At 37.2% G+C, this 12,631-nt stretch overlaps 1 protein-coding gene across 3 annotated transcripts in view; it reads right to left on the reverse strand.

Annotated features, from left to right (window-relative positions):
* The window catches only part of NELL1 (neural EGFL like 1), an 866,104-nt gene that overhangs the window by 841,867 nt on the left and 11,606 nt on the right, over positions 1–12,631 (reverse strand). The gene's annotated exons all lie outside the window — the stretch shown is intronic.

Here is a 12,631-nt window from a genome sequence, read left to right on the forward strand (position 1 = left end):
AGACCTTGAAAGCTGTCTGCAAATATCTGAGAGGATGTCTCATGAGAAAGGGATTTAGACTTTATCTCTGTGGTCATAGTGCCTCATTAAATCATTTCTTTACTCACTGCCGAAACAACTCTTTCTTAAGTACCAACTCCAAGTGCCAAGCATGTGCTAGGCACTGACTTACGACGGAAAAAAAACAAGTGGAGTCATGGAGTTACCTATGATCTTCTGGGAGACAAAAACATACATAGGAAACAAACAAATAAAAAAATATATATGTGTGTGTGTATATATATACATACTTTCAACTTATGAAAAGAACTCTGAGGGACTAAACACTAGGAAGTGGTGAGTCATAACAAAATGGGGAACCCTCATATGTAAGATGGTCAGGGAAGACCTCCTTGAGGAAGTGATATATAAGAGTAGGAGCCAGATAGAGAAAATGCAGCTATAAGGTGGTCTTCCAGGCAAAAGGCAAGCAGGAATGACGGCAGGGGTCAGGGAAAATCTTCGGGCAGTCAAGGAACCAAGAGGTGGCCAATGTGACCAGAGTGATTTAGATGGGATCAATGCAAGGGCACAGCATTAAACCGAAATTTGTCTTCCTTTAACTTATTTCTAACAGAGAATTCCAAAAATAATATGAGCTGCCTCACGATGTGGTGTTACTTCCATCACTAGGTGACCAACCATAGGATTAGACTAATGGATTATTGGACAATTAAGGATTCCCTTAAAGAAGCCTCTCTATAGTGAGGTATGTATTTTAAGAATTTAAGAACCACGGGCAATGAAGCATGCACAAAGATGTACCTTTAAGTACTGTTTGTCAGAAATCTGAATCAAGCCAAGTTTCCACCAATAGGCGAATGAATACATTGTGGGGTTATACACCAGTTCAAACTAATGAACTAGATCTATTCATCCTTAAAAGAATAATGGTGAGGGCTTCCCTGGTGGCGCAGTGGTTGAGAATCTGCCTGCCAGTGCAGGGGACACGGGTTCGAGCCCTGGTCTGGGAAGATCCCACATGCTGCGGAGCAACTGGGCCCGTGAGCCACAATTACTGAGCCTGCGCGTCTGGAGCCTGTGCTCCGCAACAAGAGAGGCCGCGATAGTGAGAGGCCCGCGCACCGCGATGAAGAGTGGCCCCCGCTTGCCGCAACTAGAGAAAGCCCTCGCACAGAAACGAAGACCCAACACAGCCATAAATAAATAAATAAATAAATAAATAAATAAATAAATAAATAAATAAATAAATAAATAAAATTTAAAAAAAAAAAAAGAATAATGGTGAATATAATAAGTTTCAGAAAGGTCCCTACTATATGATGCCATTTATATGTCTTAAGCCACACAAAGCAACAGCTAACATTTACCAAATGTTTACTATATGCCCAATAATATTCTAATATATTACATGAATCAAGTCAACCCACAGAACAATCTGAAGATAGATGCTTTATTATCCCCATATTACACCTGGGCAAAATGAGGCAAAGAGAGGTTAAAGAACTTCCCCAAGGTGATACAGCTATTAAGAGTCAGATCTGGGATTTGAATCTAGGCCATCTGGTTCCGAAGGCTGTATTTAGCCCCTACACATATGCCCTCTCTGTTATGTATCTTGTGTATGGACACATACAAAAACATAAATGTGGCAATATATAAGCGTCCAAACACATACATACACACCTACATATACACAAATGGACTAAATATTAATCAACCATGTTAGTGATGGCCTTTAAGGAGGTTGAGAGAGAGAAAAAACAGGGAGGGGAATATAGAGACTTCAAGTTAGTCTAATGTTTTGTAAGGCTCTAAACAATATGACAAAATATTAACATTTGTTGATTCTAGAAAACAGCTACAGCATTGTTGCCTTGCGCTTGTCCATATTTTTCTTTACTTTTGCAAAATAATTCCTTGTCAAGCTAAATATTCTGTGACTTTAAAGACCTGAGGTCCAGAGAAGTTAAGGGATATACCCAGGAATCAACAGCGAAAGAGCCAAGCTAGACCCCGGGTTCCCAGGCTCGCGGCACCATGCATGCTCTGTGACCCCATGCTGCTAGATGGCGTGTGTGCCTTATTTTTTCACAGACTGTAAGCATGAGGGCTGAGCAAGCCTAGCTTATCAGAACATCTTGGCTCCCCTTCATACACTGGCTGCACCCCTGAAAAGTTGTATTCAAATAAAATATTTGCAAATCAAATCATATTTTCTCCACTGATTTACATTCTAATTTTGGAGATGTCTTCCCACAGAAAAGAATTTAGTCCCAATATGTTAAAATAAACCCCAATTAAGAATCACAGCATTCATTAAAGAGCACAGCAGTTAAGGTGGAGCTAATTCTCCCACAATGCTCTCTCAAGAAAGCGCTGGTCAAATGGCCACAGAGACTACATTTTAAATGGACACATATTAAACTGTAGCTCCATGGTTAATTCTGATTTTCTTGCATGTTCTCTTTAAGCAGCCAAACAGATTACCAGGTATTCATCTCCAGATATTCAGCAGGACCCTCCAAGTGAAGGAATTATTAAAGATTCTATTAAATGAAATTCATCAACTTACAGAACAACCATCTGCCCTGGTTGATTTAAAATACCTGCCAAGGAATAAAGATGCAGACATAGAGAATGGACTTGAGGACACGGGGAGGGGGAAGGGTAAGCTGGGACGAAGTGATAGAGTGGCATGGACATATATACACTACCAAATGTAAAATCGATAGCTAGTGGGAAGCAACCACGTAACACAGGGAGGTCAGCTCAGTGCTTTGTGACCACCTAGAGGGGTGGGATAGGGAGGGTGGGAGGGAGATGCAAGAGGGAGGAGATATGGGGATATATGTATATGTACAGCTGATTCACTTTGTTATAAAGCGGAAACTAACACACCATTGTAAAGCAATTATACTCCAATAGATGTTAAAAAATAAATAAATAAATAAAAATCAAATACCTGCCAAAATATATTTTGGCAGATTGTCCTTTGGTGTCTCTTAGAAGAAGATATATCTCTAGCATACTGCACTTATTTTGTCTTTCCCACCATCATGAAGTAGGGAAAAACAGCCATGAGACGGATTGGGACCTGCACAAACTCTGCAGGTATAGACTCCTGAATTTAAATCCTGTCTGTCACTACCACTAATGTCAGTTACTGGAACTCTCTGGGTCTCAGTTTCCTCATCTGTATAATGGACATGAAAACAGTACATATACAGGAATGTTGGTGGAAGGATTAAAAGGCAGATAAATTTTAGGAGTTGAGGTAACCCTTCTTTTAAAAAAAAAATGGAGGTCAGACAACAGTTATCCATCCTTATTAGGAATTAAGTAAGTAGGTAACTGCAAATATATACTCCTTGAGAGAAAATGAAACAGAAATATTTTCCTGACTGTAAATAGATTAATTGTTTAAAGTTATCTGAACTTACTTTATACCTATTTATTTGCTTAATGTCTGTTTACCCTTAAGAGCCAGACTTCTTCTGATCTGCTCACTGCTATATTCCTGGTGCTTGAAAGAGTGCCTAAAACATAGTAGGTACCTGTTAAATATTTATTTAATTTTTAAAAGCATATTTTCTGAATAAATACTCTTAATAATAATATTGACTAACATTTTCAAATTCTTTTTATGGCTTACAATAAATTTATATTATCTAAATTAACCCTTAAAAATATCTTGTATCATAGACACTACCACTATTACTTAATGTCCAGAGAAGAAACAAATCCCAAGAGGTAATTTGCCCAAGGTCAATTTGTTAGTATGGAATTGGCTCTTAAACCTAATAGCTTCTAAAAGAATTATTATCTTTTTACATTCTCTGCTGTCTCTCTCCATCTCTGCTTTCCTTAATGTACAATTTGATAGGAAAAGGAGCATGACTGAGAAAATAGATTTTAGTGCAGATGTTAGAAGTGGGCAGTTTTGGGAAACAGAGTTTATTTGATCTATGACATCCATTTACTCACATAGCCACTGAATGATTTTCCAGAATATGCCAGTGCAGGTGTTAATTTGCCCCAGAGAGGAACTTGTAAACCCACTCCACTCCCGCAGCTTGCTTGAGGGTTTGTTTGTTTTTTGCTTTTTGTTTTTTGGCAAGAGCAAAAATATCTATATTTGGGAGATGCTGGCATGTGAATTGAATCACTCCACTAATTGATTAAATGCAAAGTTATACTAAATTACTCCACTCATAGTGAGGTTGACTCGGAAATGCTCCCAGAGGTAATTAGCGACTAGGCACATCCAATCAAGAGAAAAAACAATTTAGACTTGGGCAATAGTGGGTGGCAGGAAATCTGGAAGATCAGCATTAAACAAACCCTTTGGGTAACTCCATCTTACTCAGATTTTCTAAGTATTAAGAGCTATGGCTCAAACTTCAAGCACCGTCTTGTAAAAATGATTATACATAGGCAGTGCTCCTATGAAACAGAAACGGATTTACTTCCTATCCATCTTTCAAGTTCTGGTTCAGGTGCCACCTTCCCCAGGGAGCCTTCCCCAGATTAGCCAGTAAGAAGAAATTTCTCTACTCAACATACTTTATCCATACCCCACTGCAAGCCCATTCTCTTGTCCTCTACGTTACAATGTCTGACGACATGCTGTGTTTGCCTTCTAGACTGTAACCTCGTTGCAGCCAGGATCTTTGCCTTATTCATCTTTGTCTTCCCCAACATCTAGCTCAAAGCCTAGAATGCAAATAGGTGCTAAAAGCCTCAATCTTCTCCTCAAAGTATCCCACATTAGCCTTTGTTCTATCTTGTCACATAAAACAAGCTACTGGAAAGATACTACTTTTTCTGTAGAAATTCTCCTAGTGTAGAACTCCTAAAAGGTAGCACTTTCCTGACAGGAAAAAGAAAGTAACACATTAAAGAATTTGCACTCATGTATATTCTAATTCACTTTTATAAATGAAACACCAATAGACAGACACATCCTCCCAACTACTCAACGTTAAGACATGGCCAGTCAGGGAGAAGTACAGTCCCAAACCAAAGCAAAGCAAACAGTCCCACTCAAAGCAAAGCAAAATATTCCAGAATGATTTTTGAAACTCTGATTCTGGTATTCAATATTTAGGATGTTTTTCAGCTTAGAGAAGATCTATGACATTCTTACTCATAGCCATTTATTCTCCCCGCCCCCATCACCAATCCCTATTAAAATATGGTTTCAGGTAAGAAGACAATAAAAATCTTAGTCATTCAAGCCTTTACACTCTACAAGGACAGCAGTGACAAAGATAACCTTAAAAAGCTGAGTAGCCAGAAAATAAATCCTATCAGGCTTTGGAGCTGGTATGATAGGAGTGCTTCCAGTTAACTGAGCTTTCTACTTAAATTTATCAATATTAAGAGGCTAGCATTGAAATGAAGGTTTTCACTCCCTCAATACACATCAACTCAGAGCTGGACTTAGGATGGTGAAATAAGAGAAGAAATAAAAATAAAGGAAGGAAAGAAGAATGAATTTGTTTTTTATACTTTATATTTTTCTCTTTTTTCTTTTTTTTAAATTTATTTTATTGAAGTATGGTTGATTTACAATGTTGTCTTAGTTTCCAGTGTACAGCAAAGTGATTCAGTTATACATCTATATATATTCTTTTTCATATTCTTTTCCATTATGGTTTATTACAGGATATGGAATATAGTTCCCTGTGCTATACAGTAGGACCTGATTGTTTAGCCATTCTATATATAATGGTTTTTTTTTTTTCATTTCCACTAGACAACCTGTCTCAGCCAGTGGGGAGATCCACTTCCAGCTCATGGGAAAATGAGTGAGTGGCAGAGGGGAACAGAACAAGCCACAGTAGCAGGACAGCCAGGGTGATACATGTCACCTCAGGCTTCCATGTTTCCGTGGCTCTGTGGCTCTGGCTCTGGCTTAGCTCCCACCCAGGCAGCATCAGTTATACTTATTTTTCAAAGTACTTTCTCACACATTGTCATTTAATTCTTACAATCAATCCCATTTCCAGATGAGGAAACTGAGGCTGGAAGACATTAAGAGACATATCCACTGGTCCCCCTAAGTACTGCCTCAAGGTACTTCCATTTACTTATTGATAAAATGGAAGCATGATAATAATTACCTTATATGGTTGTAGTAAGGTAAAATAAATTAATACATAGAAAGTGCTAACTCCAATCCTCTGCTTTTCCCACCATCCCAAGTTACCTTTGCAGGTTAAAATCTGACATTAAGGGACTTCCTGGTGGTGCAGTGGTTAACAATCCACCTGCCAATACAGGGGACACGGGTTCGAGCCCTGGTCCAGGAAGTTCCCACATGCCGCAGAGCAACTAAGCCCATGCACCACAACTACTGAGCCCGTGTGCCACAACTACTGAAGCCCATGTGCCTAGAGCCCATGCTCCACAACAAAAGAAGCCACTGCAATGAGAAGGCCACGCACTGCAACAAAGAGTAGCCCCCACTCGCTGCAACTAGAGAAAGCCCGCATGCAGCAGTGAAGACCCAACACAGCCAAAAATAAATATATATAAAATAAATAATTTTTTTAAAAATCTGACATTAAAAACACACAAGACAGATGATACACATAGGAGAAGAAGACCAAAGTTATACCCTATTACTTAAAAATGCATGGACTCATATTTAACAAGAGTTTGCCATGTACCAAATACAGTGTATTGTGTGTGTTAATGTGTATTAATTTATTATATGTATTAATTTACTTCATCCTCACTACAACCATATATAGTAAGTACTATTACTACCCCATTTTATCAGTGAGAATGGAGGTACTTTGAGGTAGAGGGATTAAGTAGTTTGCTACTTACTATCATGTATTAAACTTGAAAGATAGGATTTCTTAACTTGCTCATATTAACTGAACTGTGGTGAAACGCTAAAATCTCTGAGCCTCTCTAGACCTGCACTGTCCAATATAGTAACCCCAAGCCACATATGGCAATTGAGCACTTGAAATATGACTAGTGTGGTGGAGGAAATTAATTTTTAATTTTATTTAGTTTGAATTTAAAGGAATATTCAATGAAATGGCAGTTTTCAAGACACTGGACATCAGTCAATGAAGAACAGTGACCCTCAAGAGATGGAAAACAAAAGACATGAGCCCTACAATTACCCAAGTTCACCCCTCTGAGAGAGTTTCCAGGGAAACTGCCATAGGGAAGAGAAATGCAGGCGAAGCCCAGCAGTCTTCACTCAAATTGAGGTGAAGAAGCTGAGAGTGTGGGGAGACCAAGGCACCTAGATTTCACAGGACAGCATACAGGAGAGATAACGGCAGAGAGAAAAATATGGAACTCTCTCAGCTGACATAGAAGAACCACCCAAAAGGCAACAGTGCGCGGCATACACACAGGACCAAGAAGAGTACCTATTCTCACCCCTCAAACTGGAAAACCCCATGATTCATGGGGCACTGGGTAGAGTACACAGAAGGCCTTGCCTCAGTGATGGGAAATAATTAATTCTATTCTGTATACTAGCACTAGCACTGCTCTGAGCCATCTAACAAATCTTAAAAGTAGGATCCATAACCTTCAGAAATTGTGAAGCACTATGTTGTACACCTGAAACTTATATAATATTGTACATCAACTATACCTCAATTAAAAAAAAAAACAGGATCCAAAAGGATCAAATTGTTTTTCAGTAATTTAACTGTGTCCTAAAACAAAACTCAAGAATATAAAAATATCCAGAACCAAACAAGGCAAAATTCACAAAGTCTGGCATTCAATCAAAAATTACCAAGTATACAAGGAAGCAGTAATGAAGAGAAAAGTTAGTCAATCAGAATCATCCTAGCACTAATACAAATATTAGAATTAGTTGTCAGGGATATTAAAACAGTTATTACAATTGTACTCCACCTATTCAAAAAGTTAGATAAAGACATGGAAGATTTTTTAAAGAGTCAAACTGAACTTACAGAGATGAAATTACATTATATGACATAAAAAAATAAAACAGAATGATACTAATAGCAGACAATACAGAAAAACACTTCTTGAAGTCAAAGTAATAGAAACTATCAAAAATGATACATAGAGAGAAAAGAGAAGAAGAATTTTTGAAATGAACAGAGTATCAGTGAGCTATGGAACAACTTTAATCAGCTTTATATACAAATAATTGGAGTCCCTAAAGGAGAGAAAGAGAAACAAAGTATATTTGAAGATATAATGGCCATTTTTTTTCTAAATGCAATGAATTTCAATAACTCCCACACACAAGAAACATTAAGAAAATCAGACCAAGGTACATCATAATCAAATCACTTAAAGTTGGCAATAAGAGAAAGTCTTAAAAGCAGGGGGGAAAGTTACATTACCTACAGAGGAACAAAAATAGGATGACAACTGATTTCTCATTGGAAACAATGCAAGTGAGAGGACAGTGGATCAACATCTTTAAAGTACTGAAAGAAATAAAATTGTCAACCCAAGATTCTACTCTCAGCAAAAATTGTCTTAAATAATGAAGACTTTTTCAGACATACAAAATCTGAAAGAATTCATCACCAGCAGACCTACACTAAAAGAAATGTTGAAGGAAGTCCCTCAGGCAGGATAAAAATGATACCAGATGGGAATATGAATCCACGCAAGAGACTGAAGAACACAGGAAACAGTAACTACAAGAGAAACATGTGATTGATTTTTTAATTATCTAAATATGTTCAAAAGATAATTGACTAATTAATAAAAATAACAACAATGTAATATGGAGTTTATAACAGAATTAAAAGTAAAATGTATGACAACAATAGTACAATGTCAGGGGGAGAGTCGTATACTCTTGAAATATACTTATTATATACATAAAGTTGTATCACCTGAAGGTACACTGTTGTCATTTAAAGATGTATACTATAAACCCTAAGACAACCACTAAAATAATGAAACAATGAGTAAGCCAACAAAAGAGTTTTTAAAAAATCAGTTAAAAAGTTCAATTAATCTAAAAGAAGCCAGAAAGAGGGAAAAAAGGAAACAAAGAATAGACAGATAGAAAACAAACAACAAAAACATACATTTAAATATGACAGTGTCAATAATCACCTTAATATAAATGATCTAAATACCTTGATGAACAGAAATTATCATACTGGTTTAAATAAAAAAGTAAGACCCATCTATATACTGGCTACAAGAAAAGCACTTTACATGTTATTATATGATTAATCTCAAAATAACTATGATGGGTGAAAGAATTTAGATCCAAAAAAAAAAAAATAGTAGACACTGTATAATTCTATTTATATAAAATTTCTAGAAAATGCAAACTACTGTATAGTGACAGAAAGCAGATTAGTAGTTGCCTGCAGATGGGGGTTGGGAAATATAGGAAGGAGGGATTATTTTAAAAAGAGGAAACTTTGGGGGTGATAGGTATGCTCATTATCTTGATTGTGATGATGGTTTCACCAGTGCATTCACATATCAGAATTAACAAACAATACAGTCTGAATATGCACAGTTTATTATAAGCAATTACACCTTAACAAAGCTGTTAAATTTTTTAATGATATTTAAAACTATGTATGGAATAACTTGGCAAATCTACTGTATACTCTAGCTATAACTGTAACTATAAATTATAGACTAGATTTTGAAGACTTTGAAAAAATTGTAAAATATCTCATTAATAATTTTTTGTATTGACCATATGTTGAAATGATAATATATTTCATATATTGGGTTAAATAAAATGTATAGTTAAAATTAATTTCACTTGTTTCTTTTTACATGTTTAATACAGCTACTACAAAAACTAAAATTACAGATATGGCTCACTTACTTATATTTCTATTGGGCAGTGCTGCACTGGAAAGGAGTACTTATCTGGAGTAAACTGGAAATATCATATTGCTCATCTTTCTGCCCAACAGTGGGTAGCCATCCTATGGTAGACAAAATGATATTCCCCACCCCCAAAAGATGTCTGCATCTTTATCCCAAAAATCTATAAATATATTACTTTACACAGCAAAAGAGACACTGCAGATGTGACTGAGTTATGGATCTTAATATGAAGAAATTATCCTGGATTATCCAGGTGGACTCAATATAGGGAAAAGGACCCATAAGGGTCCTTATAAGGGAAAAAGGGAACAGAAGAGTCAGTACCAGAGAAGAAAACATGACAGAAACATAGAGAAGGAAATGTCACCTCAGAAGCAGAGGTTGAAGTGATGCACCCACAAGCCAAGGAATGTAGCAGCCTCTAGAAGCTGGAAAAACAATAAACAGATTATCCTATAGAGGCTCTAGAAGGAACACAGCTCTGCCAACACCTTGATTTTAGCCCTTTTTAAAGCCCATTTTTGACTTCTAATTTCCAAGCAAAGTGTTGAAGTTTCAGCCTGGTTTCTCTTTGCTGCTTATAGTAAAAGGTAAGAAGAAAAAGACAGATTGAGGGAAGAGCTGTTAAGCAAAAAGGAACCAGGACTGATTATATGCAGAATTCCCAGCCTATCCAGATTAGAAAAGACAATAAAATTAGGAGATTCACTGTCAGGAAAGTCTACTCTGGAACAAAGCAAAGGGTGTGGTTGAACCACCTTTTGCTAGTGACTCTGAAGGACCAAAGGGTCAGAATATCCAATCACACAGAGGGTTCTTTGAAGAGATCATGGTTGTAATTCATGGATCCTCTCAGCCATCCCAGCAGAAGTCAGAAATACAGATTAGATTAGCTCGGAAAGATCTGTAAATGAGCCTTTTGTCTAATGGACAGGAGACCCTCTGGGTTCTTGAGAATGTTATACCAGCAGAAACACTGCCAACTTGGACTGAAGGGGACAGAAAGAACATGAAATGAAAGAAGGCTGATCGACTCCCAAAACTCTATAAGCAAGAAACAGGTTGATAAAACTATTCAACTACAAACCTATGCTACTGTTCGTGAAAAAGAATGATTCAGAGGAATGAGTCACAAGCCCAGAAAGCAGAGCCAAGGACCATAGAGAATGATCCTCAGGCCCTGAAACCCAATGGAGTTTGCCCTGCTGGATTTCACATTTTCTTGAGCCTGGTGACCCCTTTCTTCTTTCCAATTTTCCCTTTTGAAAAGGAACTTCTATAACTGGCGTCCTATACCTGTCCCACTATTATATTTTGTAAGCAGATTACTTGTTTTCTAGTTTCACAGATCCACAGATAAAGAGTAATTTTGCTCCAAAATGGCAAATACTCAGAGTCCCACTCATACCTGATTTAGATTATTTAGATAGTGAGATTTGGAATTTTTCAACTGATGAATGGATGAGATTTTAGACTCTGAGCTGATGTTATAATTGGTTAAGACTGTTGGAGATATTGGAATGGGGTGAATGTATTTTGCATGTGGGGCAGACATGAATCTTTGAGGGCCAGTGGGAAGATTTTGTGGTAAGCAGAATGACTCCCCAAAAATGTCAATGTCCTAATTGCCAAAACCTATGAAATATGTTACCTTACATGGCAAATGGACTTTGCAGATGTGATTAAATTACAGATCCAGAGATGGAGAGATTATCCAGGTAAGGTAATCACAAGAGACCTTGAAAAGGAAAACCCTCCTCAAGTCCCATAATAAAGTTACTCTTCCTAGCAAAGAAGCTGAAAATCTCTCCCTATTGTTGGAGAGATTTGGGATGGTAGACATCCCAAAAGCAGCTGCTAAAGCAGAGAACACACAAATTAGAAAGCAGAGATCTAGCCCAGGGAATAACTAAATGAGTGAATGACCAGCATATAAAGTAGGCAACAAGCCTTTCATAGAGCACATTGGACAGAGGAAATTTTAATTCAATTCAAAATGTTCACTTGTCACCTGCTGTGTGCCATGCACAATACTTGGCCTTTGAGATGTACGGGTATTTAGATAGGAAGACTTCTGCTTTCATGAAGCTTACAGATGAGCCAGGCTTCCATAGCAACTCTGTTGACAAAGTGTCAGCAGCACTTCTCAAATCAAGAATGGGATGGTGAAATGTCTATTTAGGTCTTCTGCCTATTTTTGGATTGGGTTGTTTGTTTCTTTGATATTGAGCTGCATGAGCTGCTTGTAAATTTTGGAAATTAATCCTTTGTCATTGCTTCATTTGCAAATATTTTCTCCCATTCTGAGGGTTGTCTTTTCATCTTGTTTATGGTTTTCTTTGCTATACAAAAGCTTTTAAGTTTCATTAGGTCCCATTTGTTTATTTTTGTTTTTATTTCCATTTCTCTAGGAGCTGGGTCAAAAAGGATCTTGCTGTGATTTATATCATAGAGTGTTCTGCCTATGTTTTCCTCTAAGAGTTTGATAGTGTCTGGCCTTACATTTAGGTCTTTAATCCATTTTAAGTTTATTTTTGTGTATGGTGTTAGGGAGTGTTCTAATTTCATTCTTTGACATGTAGCTGTCCAGTTTTCCCAGCACCACTTATTGAAGAGGCTGTCTTTTCTCCATCGTATATTCTTGCCTCCTTTATCAAAGATAAGGTGACCATATTTGCATGGGTTTATCTCTGGGCTTTCTATCCTGTTCCATTGATCTATATTTCTGTTTTTGTGCCAGTACCATACTGTCTTGATTACTGTAGCTTTGTAGTATAGTCTGAAGTCAGGGAGC

The sequence above is a fragment of the Balaenoptera borealis genome (genome assembly GCF_965194805.1).
Source record: "Balaenoptera borealis genome assembly, chromosome: 11".
Lineage (NCBI taxonomy): Eukaryota > Metazoa > Chordata > Mammalia > Artiodactyla > Balaenopteridae > Balaenoptera > Balaenoptera borealis.